This window comes from Mus musculus, chromosome 12 (assembly GCF_000001635.26).
Source record: "Mus musculus strain C57BL/6J chromosome 12, GRCm38.p6 C57BL/6J".
NCBI lineage: Eukaryota > Metazoa > Chordata > Mammalia > Rodentia > Muridae > Mus > Mus musculus.
In genome coordinates this window covers 92,160,473-92,183,038 of record NC_000078.6, presented here as the reverse complement: position 1 = coordinate 92,183,038, position 22,566 = coordinate 92,160,473, and the positions used below count along the sequence as shown (strand labels likewise).

The window sequence follows — 22,566 nt, the reverse complement described above, 5'->3', positions numbered from 1 at the left end:
CTCCTGCTCACATTTGGCACCATTAGGTTTTATGGTCTCAACAAGTTCTACATTATGAAATTTTGAATCTGATATTAGTGAACATTATAGTCTCCTCTCATTAGAGCTGAAGCTAGCAACAGCCATGCCAAGACTCTGCAGAATCTATATGATGAGAAAAACATTTGTTAGCATTGACCCATCAATAGAGGCTCTTTCATCAGACTTCAGCTTGTAGACAAGCATTAGGTGTGTCTCACCCAAGGCAGGATTCTTGAGCCTGGTGAATATGTCATAGCCATGCATGCCAGTCAGAGAATATACAGTTATTATATTACCCAAGCATACTATATTGTTATATTTATACTACCCTTTTCAAAGGTATACTAACAATTTAAATGTAGAAGAATGGAAAAAATGGGCTATGTGAAAATACACACACACACACACACACACACACACACACTCACTCACACCTACACATCAACCAGCAGAAAGAATAAAAACAAGTGACCATAGACTCTGCCAACATTGTGAAAATTAGTGTCAGAAATGGGAAATATAAAACTTTACATCATCGTAATTCCTGACAACTATGAGGCTCGAGTGGTTCTTGGAGAGGTAGCAAAAGCAGCCAGATGTAGCGTATATTCGGGGTCAGTTCTAAAATACCCCATTTTCCTTTCTCATATTTCTCATTTCTCCAAAATAATTATACAAACTATACTGCAAAGCCCAGAAGGGAAATTCAGTTTTTTATGAAGAAAACATGAAAAACCTTACGCAAGAAAAATAGTGTCAAAATGTCTTTCTCTTCTGTTTCCCTGGTTGCTCATTTATTTTAATTAAACCTGTCCACTTAGGAGACAAATGATTTCATATCCTAAAAAGCAAACAGAAATTTGCTCTTCCACTACAGTCACTGGTCATCGTTGAATTATTTCTCATGAGTTAAGACGTAAACCCTTCTGCCAAAATCACAAAATTAAAATGCAGCAAACTGAATCGTTCTACAGTGTCTTTCACTCTTGAAATGATCCCCCAACCCCCACCCCATGATAGGAGATTGAACATTGTCTGAGTCCTTTCATTTTATACATGTGCATAAACACATGCAAGTGCATACACATGATGGATGATTGCTATCTCTTAGTCACTAGCTTGTTATTGGTAACTTGTAATATCGAGAAGAACTGACTGTGTGGAGCCTCTGTCTTTCATTAACGTAATCTTTAACACATTGTTTTATATATGTTTATATAAAGTATTCATAAAATATTTCAACTTCCTTAACTGTTTTAGGATTTGAATAAGTAACAAAAGAGAGAAAGAACTATACTCATCAAAACAGTATTGTTTTAAGCAATTCATGTGTGGGTAAACAGCAGGGCCACTAAAAGACAAGGCATTCCAGGCAGAGAGTTTTCTAATTATATTGTTCATATATGATATAGGTTACCATGCTCAATGATACAACTGAGCATATATATATGTGTGTGTGAATCCACTTACAAAGTATGTTTTCTGCATAATTATGGAGAGAAATTATATGTCACATGCAGCACTTTTAGGATATTATTAAAATTTAGCAAAAATGCATAGAAATTTATTAATACACATTATATATACACATATCTTATATATCCACATATATTTGTAAATTTATACACTCTGCTTAGTCTGTATAATGTTACTTGTATGTATGCTTTCAGGGCTGACCATTTTGTTATTGGATAACCTACTGATGCACTTTTCTGTGGGTATCTTTATCTTTAGCAAGCATTTTAAAAAACTCAATGTATCTTGGTATTTGTATAGCAATTCCATTACAGACGAGGAAATAATCATTGCTCCCATTTGTAAGATGAGAAGACTCAGATGGATACATCTTTGCTTATGGTCAGAGCTGTACTGGGTTCCTTTCAGAACTTGTACAGTGATCTTTCTACTGCACCATAAAAATACATTTTACTTTCCTGTCATTGTTAAAGGATGTCTGCTTATTACAAGGTTCATCATGAAGAGAATGTGGACCTCAGTCCTGCAGACGACTAACAACACAAAGGCTGTCATACCTCCAAAAGTCGAAGCCCTTGTGATATCTATAGCCATTATATGGGGCGTTTATATTCTAATCACTGAGTGCATAGCCCATAGAGGGAAATTTAGAAAAGTGTAGAACACAGGCCACATCTCCTCTGCCTTCTTGGTTGTTTTTAATAGGTTTGTTTCACCTTACTAACTTTGTCTTTAGTAACCTAAGTAGTTACAATGGGTTTAGTTTAAGTTGTTGAAAATAGCACCTAAGAAACAGACTATTTCATCAACACAAATGAATATTGCATAAAGTTCAATTTTGGTGCCCATAAGGTTTACTGGAACATCACCATGCTCACTCATTACATAGACTTTCCCACTTTGCTACCTATTTAAGTAGTTAAAACCGACACCACTAAACTTTTCATTATTTGACCTATTACCCAAAGGTCCCTTAGTCCATGTACCTTTTGAGTATACTCTTACACTATATAACTCTTCCTATTTCAAAACTTGAAAATGTCAACTCTGGTTACGGAAGAAGGTGTCCAGGACACCCTCACATGTTATGTATAGTAGTTGTGTACTCAGAAAGTATACTAAGAATCATGGGAATTCTAGGGTGCAATAGTCACACATGTGGTAGTTTTGAAGATTTTAGAACTAGCCAACTTTAGTATAGAGAGAAAACTAGAGAATGAAGGTATAAAGATGTTATTCGACATCACAGTTGCTTGTATTGTATTTCAGTTCATTTACTGTACACTGTCTCTTGGGGAAAAGTCTCCCTTCGTGATGTCTAGCTTGAGTTTTGAGATTCGGCTTGGTAAACACATGCAGGAACTATGTTATTTTGTAATTTTCATTATGGTATTTTGTTTCTGAACTCAGCATTTGGCTTATTTTGCTTCTGTTTATGCAGTGGTTAGCAGAGGCTGGGAAGGATCAAGGTGTGGAAGATAGAGAGATAGTGGTTAAGTAAGAAAGACAACTAGAGGAGAAGAAGAACAGCTTCCAATGCCCTAGAAAGTGGCATTGCCCTATAGGTGACAACAACTAGTTATGTTTCAAAGGAGCTAATGGAAAGGATTCTGGATGCTCCTAAAACGAAACTCTGATTAAGGTAGGAAGGTGACTGTGCCATTATCTCTGATCCAGTATTCCATGTCACTTATGTGTGTAAGAACATCACTATAGCCTACGAAAGTATAATTATTACATCCCAATTATAATGTTTAACACAACAAAGTTTAATAGTCTCTTCCAAAGAGCTTCTACCAAGGCATTCAGAGAAGTAGCATGGAAGTACTTTCCCAAAGTAAAGACATTTCCTAGTTCCTTTAGAGAGAATTTCTTTGGGAACTGAAATTCCCAATTCCCTTTTCCCAAACCTATTAAAACTACAAAACATCCAAGCAAATCCACAGACCACTGGGTCCAATTACCTTTGGACATGGGCCCACTGCAAGTCACGGCACATAAGAAAATTGAAATTTCGGGCCATAGCCTCAAACTTCTGACCCAGGCTGTTAAAGGAGCCGACACACCTGTGAAATATTGAATGGCAAGCTGCCATGTTTGCAGTCGTCAGAAAGTTCAGTGTCATGTAAAAGACTTTTGTCCCTGGTGCTGAGATAATGAGCTTGTTCCTTCCTGATGATTTATGGGAGGCAGATGAGAAACTGGCTGATTGAGGCTTTGCAAGATGAAAGTTTTCCGCTCTTGGCAGGAATACCTATACCCTGGAGAACATGGTCTAACTGTGCCACTTCCATTATTGCTACCAGAAAAAATCAGAATAACAAATTATGCCAGGTGAATATAAATAATACTCACTTCTCTCAACTTGCTTGCTACCTGTGACAAAGCTGGGAAAACACACTGAACTTCTCTACAAAATCAAACTATGCCATTCTGATACAGCCTAATGAGGTTCAGCATCTTGTTTGTGCTGGGCAAACAGCTGGTCCCCTGGTTACTATCAATTACTTTATTCTTTGTCTTATGTGTTCCCTATTAACAATAAGCCTTTTTCTCTTGTCTGCCTAATGTCCTTCAATAAGCAACTAAATTTTGCTAGAATGTAAGAGAATTCTCAGATACTTTTATACAATTAATATTAGTATCATATAGTGTGGATTTTGTTTCATATGACTGTTACATAAATATTTTGTTCAATAGAGGAACCATGAGGCATTAAATTAATTTTTAAGTGTATTAGCACTTCAAGGCCTCAGTGTCCACATGTGGCTGTCAGTTTCCATATTAGAACATATCAACATGGAATGTATCTGTCATTGAAGTCTCTATTGGGCTGTGGTGCTCAATACCTTAACAGACAACAGTAAAATGATCCTTTAATCTTGTTTTCACTATTTATATTCATGTTCATAGTACAAAGCGAGGCTGTTAACTTTTGAAGATAAAGTAATGAACAATAAAAAGAAATTAGGTTTTTACTATATGCCCCTGGCTAGGCATGACTGCTTAGTTGACTCACCTAATTCCATGTAATTCTCCCCTCAATACTGTAAGAAGTGTATCATTCCCATGTCCTCTCTCTTTCTCTCTCTCTCTCTCTCTCTCTCTCTCTCTCTCTCTCTCTCTCTCTCTCTCTCTCTCTCTCTCCCTCTCTCTCTCTCTGTCTCTCTCTGAGGCCCCTAATCAAGAACACATCTTCTGTCATCTCCACTAGTTATTTCTCTATTAAATAGACACTGGCATTTATAGAAAACTTAGGATTGTTATAGAAGTTTCTACCTCCTGTTCTGCCCATGGGAGTCCTATTTTCTTGAGCCTCAATCACTTTTTACTTTCGCAGGACTTTCTACTGACCTTACAGTTGGAATGGCTCTTGCCCCCTTTCCATTTTCCTGTAAGAATTCACAGTGATTCCCAAACTGTCTCCTTCCCAACCTAATACTTAATTACTGTCATTACAAAGTGTCCAGAGATATCTCAATAATCACCACTACTTTCTATAATCCCATTTGGAAAGTAACAGCTTTTATGTGTGTTTTAAAACTCAATACACAGCTCTGAAAACATGCACTTGTCTTATTTGAACACAAAGACATATTGAAAATAATCAAAACGGGCAATATTTTCTTAGAAATACACTGAAACCTTCTTGTAAGATCAATGCAAAGAAAGCTGGGTGGAACCTAGCTGGAATTCTTTAATATTTCTTTAATATTTAATATTCTTTAATATTTTTGTATCCAGGATTGTCATTTGTTCTTCTTTTCTATGGATTGGGCTGGCCTGTCAATCTTTTCACCGATGGCAAACAGTGCTGGGCTACTATAAGCTTAGTCTGTAAGGAAGCTGGCACTTCAAATCCATCCTCCCCTAGAAGTTGCTCATTTCTCCATTTCTCCCCATCTTCAATCTCTGTTAGATCCTCTGGCTTCTGAAACATATTTATCCTTTCCACGGCTTTGGGAAACTGGGTTGTGGGACCAGGGCAGGAATTAAAAATTCTGATAACATGGAAGAGTCTATAGACTCCGTGGAGAGGGAGTTCAGCCTTCCATGTCCTACCAAGAGCCAAGCATATAAAGTGAGATCATCGTAGGTGCTCTCAAAAACTTCAGCCATGCACTCTCTACCACCCACAGACTGAGCCTTAGCCATATAGTAGAGCCCATTCCCATTGTATTCCTGTCTCCAGTATCAAGGCAGAAAGAGGAATGAAAAGGAAAGACTTTTAAATTCCTTGAATGTCTTTCTTACTACTTCATCTATATGCTAACCAATTTTGGAAAATATCAATATCCTATTATGTTTCTGATCTATTCCAGTTGGCTGTAAGTTTTAGATGTCAGGAATCTCTTGTCTATATGTGTTCTAAGCAACTAGAGAAATGACTTGAAAGAGTTTTATTGAGGATCAAGTCTAATCCTGCTCTGCTACTCCCTGGTTATATATATATATATATCCTTGAACTCCCTGGGCCTGTTTTGTTGTATATGAGATGGGGGTGCTAATATAGCATGTATCACCTTATTGAGTACTAATTATTGAATGACAAAATACTGTTTGATAAGCAAATAAAAGTATTTACTATCTGATAATCTTTCCTTAGGCCTACACTGGGTGACTGTTTATATACCTACTCACACCCTAAAGAGTCATTATAAGAATGAGAGCTATTTCAGACATATTTCTCAGGCAGGGGACTCAAACACCAGGATTTGGAGGATAAAATGTTGTGGTGCTAATTGGAGATGTCCCATCCAATTCTCTTTCAGGTACACCCATTTTTAATAACACATAGGTTGTGATGAAAGAGATGTCAGGAAATGGTCCTTGCACATCAGGCTGGAGAGCAATATTCAGAATTAAAGTATTATCCCTGAACTGGGTCCAGAGCCTTGTTTCCAAAAGCCATGGAAAGGGTAGACATGTTTTAGAAGATCTAAAAGAACTTAAGGACATGGAGAAATAGATAAACAGATGCTGAGTCCCCAAGGCTGTACAGATGGCATTTTGCTGTATTAGAGATGGCATCTAGTAAACAGATGGTGGTGGGTAATGTTCATTCCTTTTAGGGGACTTTGTAGATTAGTCTGAGCTGGTCCTGTGGAGAAAAATGTCACTGTCTCCAGTTCAGTGGGTTCTATGGAGTGTGCAACAGGACCTGGGAGATAAAATTGCCAAACTGTGGGTTCAAAGAAAGGCATGAGCAGGAGACTGAAGCTGTTGGAAAATGAGAGCAGCATCATGATGGGATGCAACCAAGTCATCCAAGTTGGTACACATGTTACATTACCCAATGCCTTTTTTAAATTTTGCTTCAGGCTCATTTGTTAAGCAACACAAAGACACAAACCCTATGGAAATGGAATCTCAGTGGCTCTACAAGTCCAGCTATTTTCACATTGGCATACAGAGACCTTTATTATTCATGAATATAGGAAACTTTGGGACCTTGAAGCTGAAAGTGTTTGAATCTGTTCCATTTGAGCTTAGCCTTTAGCAGGGAGGGGTTTTGCCCTTTGGCAATAGGAAATAACCATGTTTGCTGATCATGGTGTTAATGGGCTATGTAGGCAAGATGTTTGAATCTGCAGTTGGCACCCTCTAGGATCTTGGTTTTAATCTCCTTATGATAAGTTCCCTGGTGTCATCTGCCAGGATCTCCAGCAGACCCTTCTTGTGCATATTGGCAAAGTGGACAGCCTTCACAAACTTGAACTCTATTCCCTTGAGAGGTTTATGTGCTTGCAACTGAAGTTCCTTTTCTTCAATTTAATTTGCTTTTCTGTATGGCAATTTTGTCAGCATGAATATCTATGCCTGAGGAAGCCAGAAGAAGGTGTCAGATCCCCTAGAAGTAGAGTTATAGATAATTGTGACCCATCATGTAGGTAGGTATTGAACCCAGGTCTTCTAGAAGAGCAGCCAGTGCTTCTAACAACTGAGCCATCTCTCCTGCCCCTAAAGTTTCTTGATGCCATTTTTTTATATTGGCTGTGAATAATATAATTCTAGGACTTAGTCACATCTGCATCAGAAACAATTCCTAAGAAACTCCTATTGTCAGAGGAAGACTCCATTACCTTCTAGAACAAAGTAGCTAGTCACTCTAAATTAGTTTTCCTGTAAAAAAGAGGACACTGAAATAGCAGGCACCTCCTAAGAACTCAGATACTGTAGAGTAGATTCAAATGAAAAGGTTCAGTCAATCCTAACTCAAGGTTGCTGCATTTAATTACCTATTGCACCTTTCAAGTTTTATTCTTTTATTTATAGTACATTCCATGCCTTTAAAAAGAAAAAAAAACCGTGTGAACATGTGTGCTTTGTGTACAAAGTACATATCGATAATTTTTTTTTCCTTCCTGCTTCTCTGACTCTTCTAGAATGCAAGATTCCAAAAGGCTGGTATATTTATCTATTTTATTTTATTTTATTTTTTAGTGGCCCTACATACTGGGAAAAGTATAAGAGTAGCTGCTACTCAGTGAATATTTTATGAATGGGTAAATAGGTGGAGGAAGAACAGTTGACTGAAAGTACACACTCAGTAGGTGCTCATATTGTATGCTAATTATTGGGGCTTAAATCCTGTCTAGATTGCATTCTCCATTAATGCCGATGATCTCATTCCTTTTGTGCACCATTTATCCCATTTTGTCTTATAAATTCAGTATTTATGTGTCTTATTGCCTTTATGAGAATAAAAGTGGAACAATTAGATTACTAGGTTCACTCATTAAAGACCAAAACTGTGCATTGGTTAAGGGAATTGGCTTCTGCATCAGGCCTCAGATCTGCCATTTCTAGTGTGTCCTTAGGCAAGTTATTGTCACTAGGCTTAATTATCTTCATCAGTTTAGTGGGGATAATAATTGTTCTGTCCCCTCAAAACTGTTTTGAGAATAAAGTGAGATCCTGCTTGCAATATGCTCAGTCCTGTGTCTGACACATAACAAACTGGAAATCAATGTCAGCTTGGATGATTCATAGCTGCCTCCCTCTTGGTATTTTATATTGTGTCCTAGGTAGAGCATCCTGTATAGCAAGGAGTCACTGAATTCATGCATCACATAGTTAGACTGAAAACAGCCGGAAGCTTCACAGGTTTCTCTTTAATTTTCTCAGTTCCTACTCCCTGCTCACCCTCGCTCCAGGTCAGCTGAACTCCAGTTTCTCCTGTGAACTGACCACAGTACCCATCATGTTGTCCCAGCTCAGAGAGGCAAAGCTCTCATTATCCATCTTTCAGGTGGAGCCTGAAGATGACTTTTCAGAGTGAGTCTTTAGCCTGTTAGGGTCAGACCAGGCAACAAAGGGGGAGAGTAGATGCCAAAGATTTGCTTCATATAATGTTTGCCTCCTGACACATGTTTACAGTAAGAGACAATAATTACAACAATATCACCCTGCATAATAAATGGATGTGTCAAGCTTGCCAAGTTGTTTACAAAAGTTAAGCTTAACTTGTGGGTTTTTAGCATGTACCACTGATATATATATATATATACACTAGCATATAATAACTTCTTGGCAAAAATAAAAGGAAAACATTCATTCATTCCTTCATTTATTCATCTGTTAGTCTGACAATCGTTCACTAAGGACTAACCTGAATCTGATGAATAAAACATGGTTTGTGCTTGGCAGGAACTTATAACTACAGAAGTGAAGGTACAGAAATGTCAATGTTGAAGGTAAAAGAGCCTTACCTCAAATCTTCACGTTCATTCTGGAGAGATGAAATGGTAACCACAAAGAAAAAAAATTGGAAAAAATATAGAATTGTATATGTTTCCCTCCCTCAACTAGGTAATTCTTGGGTTTCAATTCTCTCGTCAAAAAACTTTGAAGAGTTGTGTGTATAAAAGAGGGGACATGTTTAATTGTTGCTGTCTTTTATGGAAGAAAATTCAGTATATTATTTTTCCATTATTGCTGTAACAAAGTACTATGATTTTAATATTTTTACTATTTCATAATACCACCTATTCAGTATCTTACAATTAAAAATGGTGGAAAACCATAATGGGTCCTGATGGGTTGAATGAAAGGATTGTGTAGAGCTGTTTCTTTCAGATATTGTGATAGGGCAAGATAGTGCAGTGGTTTCTCCTTCTTCAATTATGACTAAGACCATTTTACGTTTGACCACAATTTTGGCATCCTTGATGGAAAAATCCCATGGAAATTTACACAACTCTATTCTTGGTACCTGAAGTCAAGATGTTCCAACTAATTTTTATTGGCTTCTGTTAAAATGCCTGCTTGTGCAAACCTCGCCTTCCAGCTGCTTATTTTAGCTCCTATTAAACTGCTAGCTTGCATAAAACCTCCCCCTGCACATGCTGAGCACGATGTAGTTTTTTTCCTTTAAAAGCCCCTTGCTCTAAATACTTGGGTCTACATTTGGGTGACAAATACCTGAGGGTAGTCCCAGCTAACTGGAATAAAGACTTTAAATTGGCTACAGACTGTCTGAATAGTCTTGGATACCCCAGAGCAATGCCTCTAGATGTCTGCTTTCTTGTTTCCAAGAATTCCTTGACTTTGCTTCTTTCCATCTCAAAGGTGATAACAGCAAGTAGAAACTTTCTCACATTGTATCTCTCAGGTTCTAATTTGTCTGCTTCCTTCTGCATATGAAGCATCAGTATGAGTATACTGACTTATCCAGTAATGTGGACAAAGCTTTTTAGGTTGAGATCAGAAAACTAGCACCACCAATCTCCTTTACCAGGAAATGTATCCATTTCAAAAATGCTGGGGCCCCTTCCGCTCGACTCGAGACTCGAGCCCCGGGCTACCTTGCCAGCAGAATCTTGCCCAACACCCGCAAGGGTCCACACGGGACTCCCCACGGGATCCTAAGACCTCTGGTGAGTGGATCACAGTGCCTGCCCCAATCCAATCGCGCGGAACTTGAGACTGCGGTACATAGGGAAGCAGGCTACCCGAGCCTGATCTGGGGCACAAGTCCCTTCCGCTCGACTCGAGACTCGAGCCCCGGGCTACCTTGCCAGCAGAGTCTTGCCCAACACCCGCAAGGGTCCACACGGGACTCCCCACGGGACCCTAAGACCTCTGGTGAGTGGATCACAGTGCCTGCCCCAATCCAATCGCGCGGAACTTGAGACTGCGGTACATAGGGAAGCAGGCTACCCGGGCCTGATCTGGGGCACAAGTCCCTTCCGCTCGACTCGTGACTCGAACCCCGGGCTACCTTGCCAGCAGAGTCTTGCCCAACACCCGCAAGGGTCCACACAGGACTCCCCACGGGACCCTAAGACCTCTGGTGAGTGGATCACAGTGCCTGCCCCAATCCAATCGCGCGGAACTCGAGACTGCGGTACATAGGGAAGCAGGCTACCCGGGCCTGATCTGGGGCACAAGTCCCTTCCGCTCGACTCGTGACTCGAGCCCCGGGCTACCTTGCCAGCAGAGTCTTGCCCAACACCCGCAAGGGTCCACACGGGACTCCCCACGGGACCCTAAGACCTCTGGTGAGTGGATCACAGTGCCTGCCCCAATCCAATCGCGCGGAACTTGAGACTGCGGTACATAGGGAAGCAGGCTACCCGGGCCTGATCTGGGGCACAAGTCCCTTCCGCTCGAATCGAGACTCGAGCCCCGGGCTACCTTGACAGCAGAGTCTTGCCCAACACCCGCAAGGGCCCACACGGGACTCCCCACGGGACCCTAAGACCTCTGGTGAGTGGAACACAGCGCCTACCCCAATCCAATCGCGTGGAACTTGAGACTGCGGTACATAGGGAAGCAGGCTACCCGGGCTTGATCTGGGGCACAAACCCCTTCCGCTCGAATCGAGACTCGAGCCCCGGGCTACCTTGACAGCAGAGTCTTGCCCAACACCCGCAAGGGCCCACACGGGACTCCCCACGGGACCCTAAGACCTCTGGTGAGTGGAACACAGCGCCTACCCCAATCCAATCGCGTGGAACTTGAGACTGCGGTACATAGGGAAGCAGGCTACCCGGGCTTGATCTGGGGCACAAACCCCTTCCACTCCACTCGAGCCCCGGCTACCTTGCCAGCTGAGTCGCCTGACACCCGCAAGGGCCCACACAGGATTCCACACGTGATCCTAAGACCTCTAGTGAGTGGAACACAACTTCTGCCAGGAGTCTGGTTCGAACACCAGATATCTGGGTACCTGCCTTGCAAGAAGAGAGCTTGCCTGCAGAGAATACTCTGCCCACTGAAACTAAGGAGAGTGCTACCCTCCAGGTCTGCTCATAGAGGCTAACAGAGTCACCTGAAGAACAAGCTCTTAACAGTGACAACTAAAACAGCTAGCTTCAGAGATTACCAGATGGCGAAAGGCAAACGTAAGAATCCTACTAACAGAAATCAAGACCACTCACCATCATCAGAACGCAGCACTCCCACCCCACCTAGTCCTGGGCACCCCAACACAACCGAAAATCTAGACCCAGATTTAAAAACATTTCTCATGATGATGATAGAGGACATCAAGAAGGACTTTCATAAGTCACTTAAAGATTTACAGGAGAGCACTGCTAAAGAGTTACAGGCTCTTAAAGAAAAGCAGGAAAACACAGCCAAACAGGTGATGGAAATGAACAAAACCATACTAGAACTAAAAGGGGAAGTAGACACAATAAAGAAAACCCAAAGAGAGGCAACGCTGGAGATAGAAACCCTAGGAAAGAGATCTGGAACCATAGATGCGAGCATCAGCAACAGAATACAAGAAATGGAAGAGAGAATCTCAGGTGCAGAAGATTCCATAGAGAACATCGACACAACAAAGAAAATACAAAATGCAAAAGGATCCTAACTCAAAACATCCAGGTAATCCAGGACACAATGAGAAGACCAAACCTACGGATAATAGGAATTGATGAGAATGAAGATTTTCAACTTAAAGGGCCAGCTAATATCTTCAACAAAATAATAGAAGAAAACTTCCCAAACATAAAAAAAGAGATGCCCATGATCATACAAGAAGCATACAGAACTCCAAATAGACTGGACCAGAAAAGAAATTCCTCCCGACACATAATAATCAGAACAACAAATGCACTAAATAAAGATAGAATATTAAAAGCAGTAAGGGAGAAAGGTCAAGTAACATATAAAGGAAGGCCTATCAGAATTACACCAGACTTTTCACCAGAGACTATGAAAGCCAGAAGAGCCTGGACAGATGTTATACAGACACTAAGAGAACACAAATGCCAGCCCAGGCTACTATACCCGGCCAAACTCTCAATTACCATAGATGGAGAAACCAAAGTATTCCACGACAAAACCAAGTTCACACAATATCTTTCCACGAATCCAGCCCTTCAAAGGATAATAACAGAAAAGAAGCAATACAAGGACGGAAATCACGCCCTAGAACAACCAAGAAAGTAATCATTCAACAAACCAAAAAGAAGACAGCCACAAGAACAGAATGCCAACTCTAACAACAAAAATAAAAGGGAGCAACAATTACTTTTCCTTAATATCTCTTAATATCAATGGACTCAATTCCCCAATAAAAAGACATAGACTAACAGACTGGCTACACAAACAGGACCCAACATTCTGCTGCTTACAGGAAACCCATCTCAGGGAAAAAGACAGACACTACCTCAGAGTGAAAGGCTGGAAAACAATTTTCCAAGCAAATGGACTGAAGAAACAAGCTGGAGTAGCCATTTTAATATCGGATAAAATCGACTTCCAACCCAAAGTTATCAAAAAAGACAAGGAGGGACACTTCATACTCATCAAAGGTAAAATCCTCCAAGAGGAACTCTCAATTCTGAATATCTACGCACCAAATGCAAGGGCAGCCACATTCATTAGAGACACTTTAGTAAAGCTCAAAGCATACATTGCACCTCACACAATAATAGTGGGAGACTTCAACACACCACTTTCTTCAAAGGACAGATCGTGGAAACAGAAACTAAACAGGGACACAGTGAAACTAACAGAAGTTATGAAACAAATGGACCTGACAGATATCTACAGAACATTTTATCCTAAAACAAAAGGATATACCTTCTTCTCAGCACCTCACGGGACCTTCTCCAAAATTGACCATATAATTGGTCACAAAACAGGCCTCAATAGATACAAAAATATTGAAATTGTCCCATGTATCCTATCAGACCACCATGGCCTAAGACTGATCTTCAATAACAACATAAATAATGGAAAGCCAACATTCACGTGGAAACTGAATAACACTCTTCTCAATGATACCTTGGTCAAGGAAGGAATAAAGAAAGAAATTAAAGACTTTTTAGAGTTTAATGAAAATGAAGCCACAACGTACCCAAACCTATGGGACACAATGAAAGCATTTCTAAGAGGGAAACTCATAGCGCTGAGTGCCTCCAAGAAGAAACGGGAGACAGCACATACTAGCAGCTTGACAACACATCTAAAAGCCCTAGAAAAAAAGGAAGCAAATTCACCCAAGAGGAGTAGACGGCAGGAAATAATCAAACTCAGGGGTGAAATCAACCAAGTGGAAACAAGAAGAACTATTCAAAGAATTAACCAAACGAGGAGTTGGTTCTTTGAGAAAATCAACAAGATAGATAAACCCTTAGCTAGACTCACTAAAGGGCACAGGGACAAAATCCTAATTAACAAAATCAGAAATGAAAAGGGAGACATAACAACAGATCCTGAAGAAATCCAAAACACCATCAGATCCTTCTACAAAAGGCTATACTCAACAAAACTGGAAAACCTGGACGAAATGGACAAATTTCTGGACAGATACCAGGTACCAAAGTTGAATCAGGATCAAGTTGACCATCTAAACAGTCCCATATCACCTAAAGAAATAGAAGCAGTTATTAATATTCTCCCAACCAAAAAAAGCCCAGGACCAGATGGGTTTAGTGCAGAGTTCTATCAGACCTTCAAAGAAGATCTAATTCCAATTCTGCACAAACTATTTCACAAAATAGAAGTAGAAGGTACTCTACCCAACTCATTTTATGAAGCCACTATTACTCTGATACCTAAACCACAGAAAGATCCAACAAAGATAGAGAACTTCAGACCAATTTCTCTTATGAATATCGATGCAAAAATCCTCAATAAAATTCTCGCTAACCGAATCCAAGAACACATTAAAGCAATCATCCATCCTGACCAAGTAGGTTTTATTCCAGGGATGCAGGGATGGTTTAATATACGAAAATCCATCAATGTAATCCATTATATAAACAAACTCAAAGACAAAAACCACATGATCATCTCGTTAGATGCAGAAAAAGCATTTGACAAGATCCAACACCCATTCATGATAAAAGTTTTGGAAAGATCAGGAATTCAAGGCCCATACCTAAACATGATAAAAGCAATCTACAGCAAACCAGTAGCCAACATCAAAGTAAATGGAGAGAAGCTGGAAGCAATCCCACTAAAATCAGGGACTAGACAAGGCTGCCCACTTTCTCCCTACCTTTTCAACATAGTACTTGAAGTATTAGCCAGAGCAATTCGACAACAAAAGGAGATCAAGGGGATACAAATTGGAAAAGAGGAAGTCAAAATATCACTTTTTGCAGATGATATGATAGTATATATAAGTGACCCTAAAAATTCTACCAGAGAACTCCTAAACCTGATAAACAGCTTCGGTGAAGTAGCTGGATATAAAATAAACTCAAACAAGTCAATGGCCTTTCTCTATACAAAGAATAAACAGGCTGAGAAAGAAATTAGGGAAACAACACCCTTCTCAATAGTCACAAATAATATAAAATATCTTGGCGTGACTCTAACTAAGGAGGTGAAAGATCTGTATGATAAAAACTTCAAATCTCTGAAGAAAGAAATTAAAGAAGATCTCAGAAGATGGAAAGATCTCCCATGCTCATGGATTGGCAGGATCAACATTGTAAAAATGGCTATCTTGCCAAAAGCAATCTACAGATTCAATGCAATCCCCATCAAAATTCCAACTCAATTCTTCAACGAATTGGAAGGAGCAATTTGCAAATTTGTCTGGAATAACAAAAAACCTAGGATAGCAAAAAGTCTTCTCAAGGATAAAAGAACTTCTGGCGGAATCACCATGCCAGACCTAAAGCTTTACTACAGAGCAATTGTGATAAAAACTGCATGGTACTGGTATAGAGACAGACAAGTAGACCAATGGAATAGAATTGAAGATCCAGAAATGAACCCACACACCTATGGTCACTTGATCTTCGACAAGGGAGCTAAAACCATCCAGTGGAAGAAAGACAGCATTTTCAACAATTGGTGCTGGCACAACTGGTTGTTATCGTGTAGAAGAATGCGAATCGATCCATACTTATCTCCTTGTACTAAGGTCAAATCTAAGTGGATCAAGGAACTTCACATAAAACCAGAGACACTGAAACTTATAGAGGAGAAAGTGGGGAAAAGCCTTGAAGATATGGGCACAGGGGAAAAATTCCTGAACAGAACAGCAATGGCTTGTGCTGTAAGATCGAGAATCGACAAATGGGACCTAATGAAACTCCAAAGTTTCTGCAAGGCAAAAGACACCGTCAATAAGACAAAAAGACCACCAACAGATTGGGAAAGGATCTTTACCTATCCTAAATCAGATAGGGGACTAATATCCAACATATATAAAGAACTCAAGAAGGTGGACTTCAGAAAATCAAATAACCCCATTAAAAAATGGGGCTCAGAACTGAACAAAGAATTCTCACCTGAGGAATACCGAATGGCAGAGAAGCACTTGAAAAAATGTTCAACATCCTTAATCATCAGGGAAATGCAAATCAAAACAACCCTGAGATTCCACCTCACACCAGTCAGAATGGCTAAGATCAAAAATTCAGGTGACAGCAGATGCTGGCGAGGATGTGGAGAAAGAGGAACACTCCTCCATTGTTGGTGGGAGTGCAGGCTTGTACAACCACTCTGGAAATCAGTCTGGCGGTTCCTCAGAAAACTGGACATAGTACTACCGGAGGATCCAGCAATACCTCTCCTGGGCATATATCCAGAAGATGCCCCAACAGGTAAGAAGGACACATGCTCCACTATGTTCATAGCAGCCTTATTTATAATAGCCAGAAGCTGGAAAGAACCTAGATGCCCCTCAACAGAGGAATGGATACAGAAAATGTGGTACATCTACACAATGGAGTACTACTCAGCTATTAAAAAGAATGAATTTATGAAATTCCTAGCCAAATGGATGGACCTGGAGGGCATCATCCTGAGTGAGGTAACACATTCACATAGAAACTCACACAATATGTATTCACTGATAAGTGGATATTAGCCCCAAACCTAGGATACCCAAGATATAAGATATAATTTGCTAAACACATGAAACTCAAGGAGAATGAAGACTGAAGTGTGGACACTATGCCCCTCCTTAGATTTGGGAACAAAACACCCATGGAAGGAGTTACAGAGACAAAGTTTGGAGCTGAGATGAAAGGATGGACCATGTAGAGACTGCCATAGCCAGGGATCCACCCCATAATCAGCATCCAAACGCTGACACCATTGCATACACTAGCAAGATTTTATTGAAAGGACGCAGATGTAGCTGTCTCTTGTGAGACTATGCCGGGGCCCAGCAAACACAGAAGTGGATGCTCACAGTCAGCTAATGGATGGATCATAGGGCTCCCAATGGAGGAGCTAGAGAAAGTAGCCAAGGAGCTAAAGGGATCTGCAACCCTATAGGTGGAACAACATTATGAGCTAACCAGTACCCCGGAGCTCTTGACTCTAGCTGCATATATATCAAAAGATGGCCTAGTCGGCCATCACTGGAAAGAGAGGCCCATTGGACTTGCAAACTTTATATGCCCCAGTACAGGGGAATACCAGGGCCAAAAAGGGGGAGTGGGTGGGCAGGGGAGTGGGGGTGGGTGGATATGGGGGACTTTTGGTATAGCATTGGAAATGTAAATGAGTTAAATACCTAATAAAAAATGGAAAAAAAAATGCTGGGGATTCCAATGTAGACATCTTTGAGGCACTGTTATTCTGCCTGTTCCCAGGAAGAAGGCTTACCCTTCACTTTGTCCTTATCATTCTTTCAAGTTCCATAGAGGAAAAGAAACACTTTGAGTATTCCAAATCACTAGATATAGATGATTTTTCCATATGCGGCAAGTTGAATACAGAATTAAGTCTCTGAGCTCAAGTCTTAGTAAATATCTATTATCAATGATGCTCTCTGAGAGAGCCACAGAGAGACAAATATAACTACAACACTACTTAGAATGCTAGAGACTCCATAAGGTTTGTATCTTTCAAATTGATACTCCTCCTTGTCTTTCTTAAGTTCTGGTCTAAATACCCCTTCTCTGTGTCTGTATCTGTGTCTGTCTCTCTCTCTCTCTCTCTCTCTCTCTCTCTCTGTCTCTCTCTCTGTTTCTGTGTGTGCTTGTCTGTCTGTCTGTCTGTCTGTCTGTCTGTCTGCCTGTCTTTGGTCCATGTATGATATGGCCCACAATGAGGAAGACAAAAGACAAACTGGACTATCTCCCTTCAACTTCTACCTTGTTTGAGGCAGGGTCTCTTGTTTTTGGATGTTGATAACTGTGCAGGAAATGTGTCTCTTGTCATCAGACTTTTCATGGGTTCTGGGAACATGGAATCAGTTCCTCATGCATGTGTAGAAAGTACTTTAACAACTTAGGTGTCTCCTCAGGCCCCCTTTTACAGGTCTCTCCATCCTATCTTATATCAGACTTAAAGCCAGGACAACTTTGCAAATTTGAATGTAAAAAAAGTCTCCTTTCTGGCTACATTAGGGCCTTTTAAATGTTAACTTGTGCACAATACCTTGATATCATTGGGTCCTTTTCTTGGCATCCCATGAGCAGTCCTCTAAAAATTGTTGTTGGCTCTATGTTTAAAATAATTCCCAAGTCTGAGTGTTTCGCATCCCTTCCATAATGCCCACCTTCTTCAAACCAGGGACATTATAATAACCACCATCTCCACTGACTGTTTTCAACTCTGAAAGAAAAGTAGTATTCTTTTGAACAAACAAACTGATCAAGATATTTTCACCAAACATTTCTATGGATTCTCATCACACTTAAGATAAAACTCACAGTCTACTGTGTACATTACAAATACCTGTACTGTCTGGTACAAGCACAACACTCAGTCAGACATTAGTTCCTCACTTAAGGCAATTCAAACACATGAATCTCCTGCCCAACTTTTTCTCCAGGCTCTCCATGATCACCTTCTTTACACTGTTCAAAATGTGATTCAAGTGCAAGCTTTTAAGGAAAAGTAGATGTCTAATTGAATATGACTTTTAGATTAAAGATGTACTTCTTTTATATACATGTCCCATGGACATAAAGAGGTCATTGTGTGTTCAAATTTGCTAATTAGAGCAATTCTCTGTAAATGAATTTGTTCAGTGATGTATCTAAGCATTTTCACCTTTTCCACCTTCCTTTTAGATTGCTTTTATTAATATTTGAACATTATTAACTGTTTGTTCATTTTGTTTATTATGTGTCTGCCCAGGAGGATATAAACTCTGTGAGGCAGAGACCTTGCTTGCCTTGGTTTAACCACAATGTAGTGCTGAGACTCCTAGAATGACTTCAAGTATTTATCAAAGAAATAAACAAATGAATAATTAAGTTTCTTTGACCTCTCTGCTGATTATATAGTGACCTCCATCTTTCCCTTAAAGCCAATGTGTGGCTAGCTATCTGGGCTGAAGGGAGAACACTCAGAATTTAATTATTACAGAGTAGAGTATAGTTTAAAAGGGGAAAGAAACAGCAATCAACGTTCCAAAATAGGTTCACATTACATGCGTTTATGCAGATTAGTTCTGGACAAACACTGTAGGGGGTTTAGTGAGTGTCAGACTCTCTGCCCTAAGATGACAAGGTGAAAGGCATTTCTTTCGCATTTGAGAGACTTGAGGAACAGTTAGCATGGGACACCCCAGAAAACCATTTGCATTTAATTATGTGGACACTTAAGGAAGAGCTGGGGTCACTTTTCTAGTTTTAGATTACTGTTCATTTAAATGCACACATTTAAATCAATTCTTCTTCCTGCTTGGATGACAATTACCATATTTGACATTTGTTAGTCCTCAGCAATGCCTGGGACTTGTGAATAATTTAGGAATGTTAGATTGTTCCCTAATCAAGGCAACTGAACAGAAGCAAGAGCTCAATTTGTAGCTTCAGCATCTTTCCACAGAAAAGTGACGGTATTGAAATAAGACCATTTACAAGATGCACTGACTTACCTTGTGCTGAGTGCTCATTTTTTCATATAAAATCTCCCTCTGGTACCCATATCATAATACCTACAAATACTGAATCCATTCATGTTGATAAAGATAAAGAGGAAACTCACCATTCCAACACTTTGAATTTGATGAAGTCTGGTCCATATAGGTTGGGCCTTCATCGCCCATATAAAAGCCTCACACCATGGGATTTAGATTAAAGTTATGGTTACCATTTGCTTAATTATCAAAAATGTATAAGATGACTATTAAGTGCTAAGTATTGTTTCAGATATCAGTAATCTTTCCTTCAAAATAATAACTTGAAAGAAGAGATACAACAAATGTATAAAATTTATTCTCATGAAAACTACACACTAGAATTTTCAAACAGATGAGGTTCAGGGTGTATTACTCTAAAACATAATTACTGTTGTGTGTGTGTGTGTGTGTGTGTGTGTGTGTGTGTGTGTGTGTGTGTGTATACTCTTGATCTTCCTGCCTTTGTCTCCTGAAGTGGGTCAAAATATGTTGTTAGGTAGCTAGTTTAATACTAGAAATTACCTAGGGAGCTGAAGGGGTTTGCACCCCCCAGAGGAGGAATAACAATATGAACTAACCATTATCTACAGAGTTCCCTGAGACTAAACCACCAGCCAAAGAAAACACATGGTGGGACTCATAGCTCTAGCTGCATATGTAGCCAAGAATGGGCTAGTCAGTTATCAATGGTAGGAGAGGTACTTGGTCCTGTGAAGGTTCTATGCCCCAGTATAGAGGAATGCCAGGGCCAGGAAGTGGGAGTGGGTGGGTTGGTGAGCAGGGGAACAGGGAAGGGATAGGGGGTTTTCAGAAGGGAAACTAGGAAAGGGGATGACATTTGAAATGTAAATAAAGAAAATATCTAATAAAAAAATAAAAGTTAAAAAAAAAGTACTAGCAGACTTGGAGATCATTGGGAGGGACCATACACATTCACAGTTAATAATCTGTAAAACCAAATTTGAAAGAGCAGGGCTCTGATTTCTTGTCAACAGAATGGGCTCTGCTTCATGCCTCAGGCTTAGCTAGAGATATCATTAATAGATAAGTGTCTAAAACTTATAAGTTTATTACCAAACAGACTTTCCAGTAAGAACAAGGTCATAACATTGTCCCACTTAATAACAATCAATCGAATTGGGCTTGCCAAAGCTATGGATAGGGAAATACAACTCAGGAATAAATATCTGCTCGAGAGACTTTTGGACTAGAATACAGTCTGATGAAAATACAGATGAGTATATGGTCCCTTTGGCCACTGTCCACTCTTGTCTGCTGAAAGTTCTCCACTTTATAACAAAATCTACCTGACTTCTGTACTCAGTTGTGTGTGTGTCATCTGAATTCTTTAGTGGTGAGCATAAGGATGAAGGAGCAAAGGAGCATTTAAAGCAAAATCTCAGTAACAATGTGAGCATGCCCTTCTTATAGCCAAAAAGAAAGAAGATCACATCTCCAAAGACAAGGGATGCTAAGAGGAACTTGTGTGAGCAAGCATTCAGAAGTTTCCTCCAGTTTATGACCTTCAGTTCATATACTTTGTCCTTTGTTTCTCCATAGTTTTCTTTGTACACTTCATCAAACATAGCATAACACACACACACACACATACACACACAAATACAACAAATAAAAGTCCAACAAAGATTACTACAGAAGAGAAAGGACTTAGCAGGAACAGTAAGGAAACATGAGAGAATAATGGAAAACTGTGAAGTTTTTAGATCTTCATTTCATCATGAAACTTCTGTGTCTTATAAAAACTAATACTAGCTCCTATTCTTGTAAGCAGCCAGAGGTCACCTGCCAAGAAGGTTCGCTACTCTCTTGACCCAGAAAACCCCACAAAATCATGCAAATCAAGAGGTTCAAACCTTCGTGTTCACTTTAAGAACACCTGAGAAACTGCCCAGGCCGTCAAGGTTATGCATATCCGCAAAGCCACCAAGTATCTGAAGGACGTCCCTTTAAAGAAGCAATGTGTGCCATTCCGGCGTTATAATGGTGGAGTCGGTAGATGCGCCCAGGCCAAACAGTGGGGCTGGACACAGGGTCGGTGGCCAAAAAAGAGTGCTGAATTTTTGCTGCATATGCTTAAAAATGCAGAGAGTAATGCTGAACTTAAGGGTTTAGATGTAGATTCTCTAATCATTGAACACATCCAGGTGAACAAGGCACCTAAAATGCGCCGACGAACCTACAGAGCTCATGGCCAGATTAACCCATACATGATCTCCCCCTGCCATAGTGAGATGATCCTCACTGAGAAGGAACAGATCGGTCCAAAGCCAGGAGAGGAGGCTGCACAGAAGAAAAAGATATCCCAGAAGAAACTGAAGAAACAAAAACTCATGGCCCGGGAATCAATTCAGCATAAAATAAATGCAGATAAAGTTAAAAAAAATAATAATACTAAGTAAACTTGCATACATTTCCTCCTCTACAAAGCTAACCTACAGAAAAGCTCAGCAACATGTTTTTAGTGCTTAGGAAAACAAATAAAGTCTAATTTGGCAAGAATCCAGCAATCATGGACTAGAGGATCAAAGAGCAACAAAAGAAGGACATGGGGCAAATATAAGCAGGTCAGGGGAGCCAAGGATTGGATGCAATGATAGAACATAATTATCAGTTAAGGTGAACCACATAACGACTCATAAGCAAGCAGATGAGTAATAAGATCAGACTAGCATCTCAGAAAGTCTGCCCCCAGCATGGGATGAAATCTCCATGATATGCTAAGAATGAAATATGAGAATAATGAGATTTTAAGTTTAAATTCC

General features: G+C 40.0%; 1 pseudogene; it reads left to right on the top strand.

Annotated features, from left to right (window-relative positions):
• The first annotated feature begins 531 nt into the window (after positions 1-531).
• Positions 532-22,203, top strand: Gm40598 (annotated as a pseudogene).
• The last annotated feature ends 363 nt before the right edge of the window (positions 22,204-22,566 follow it).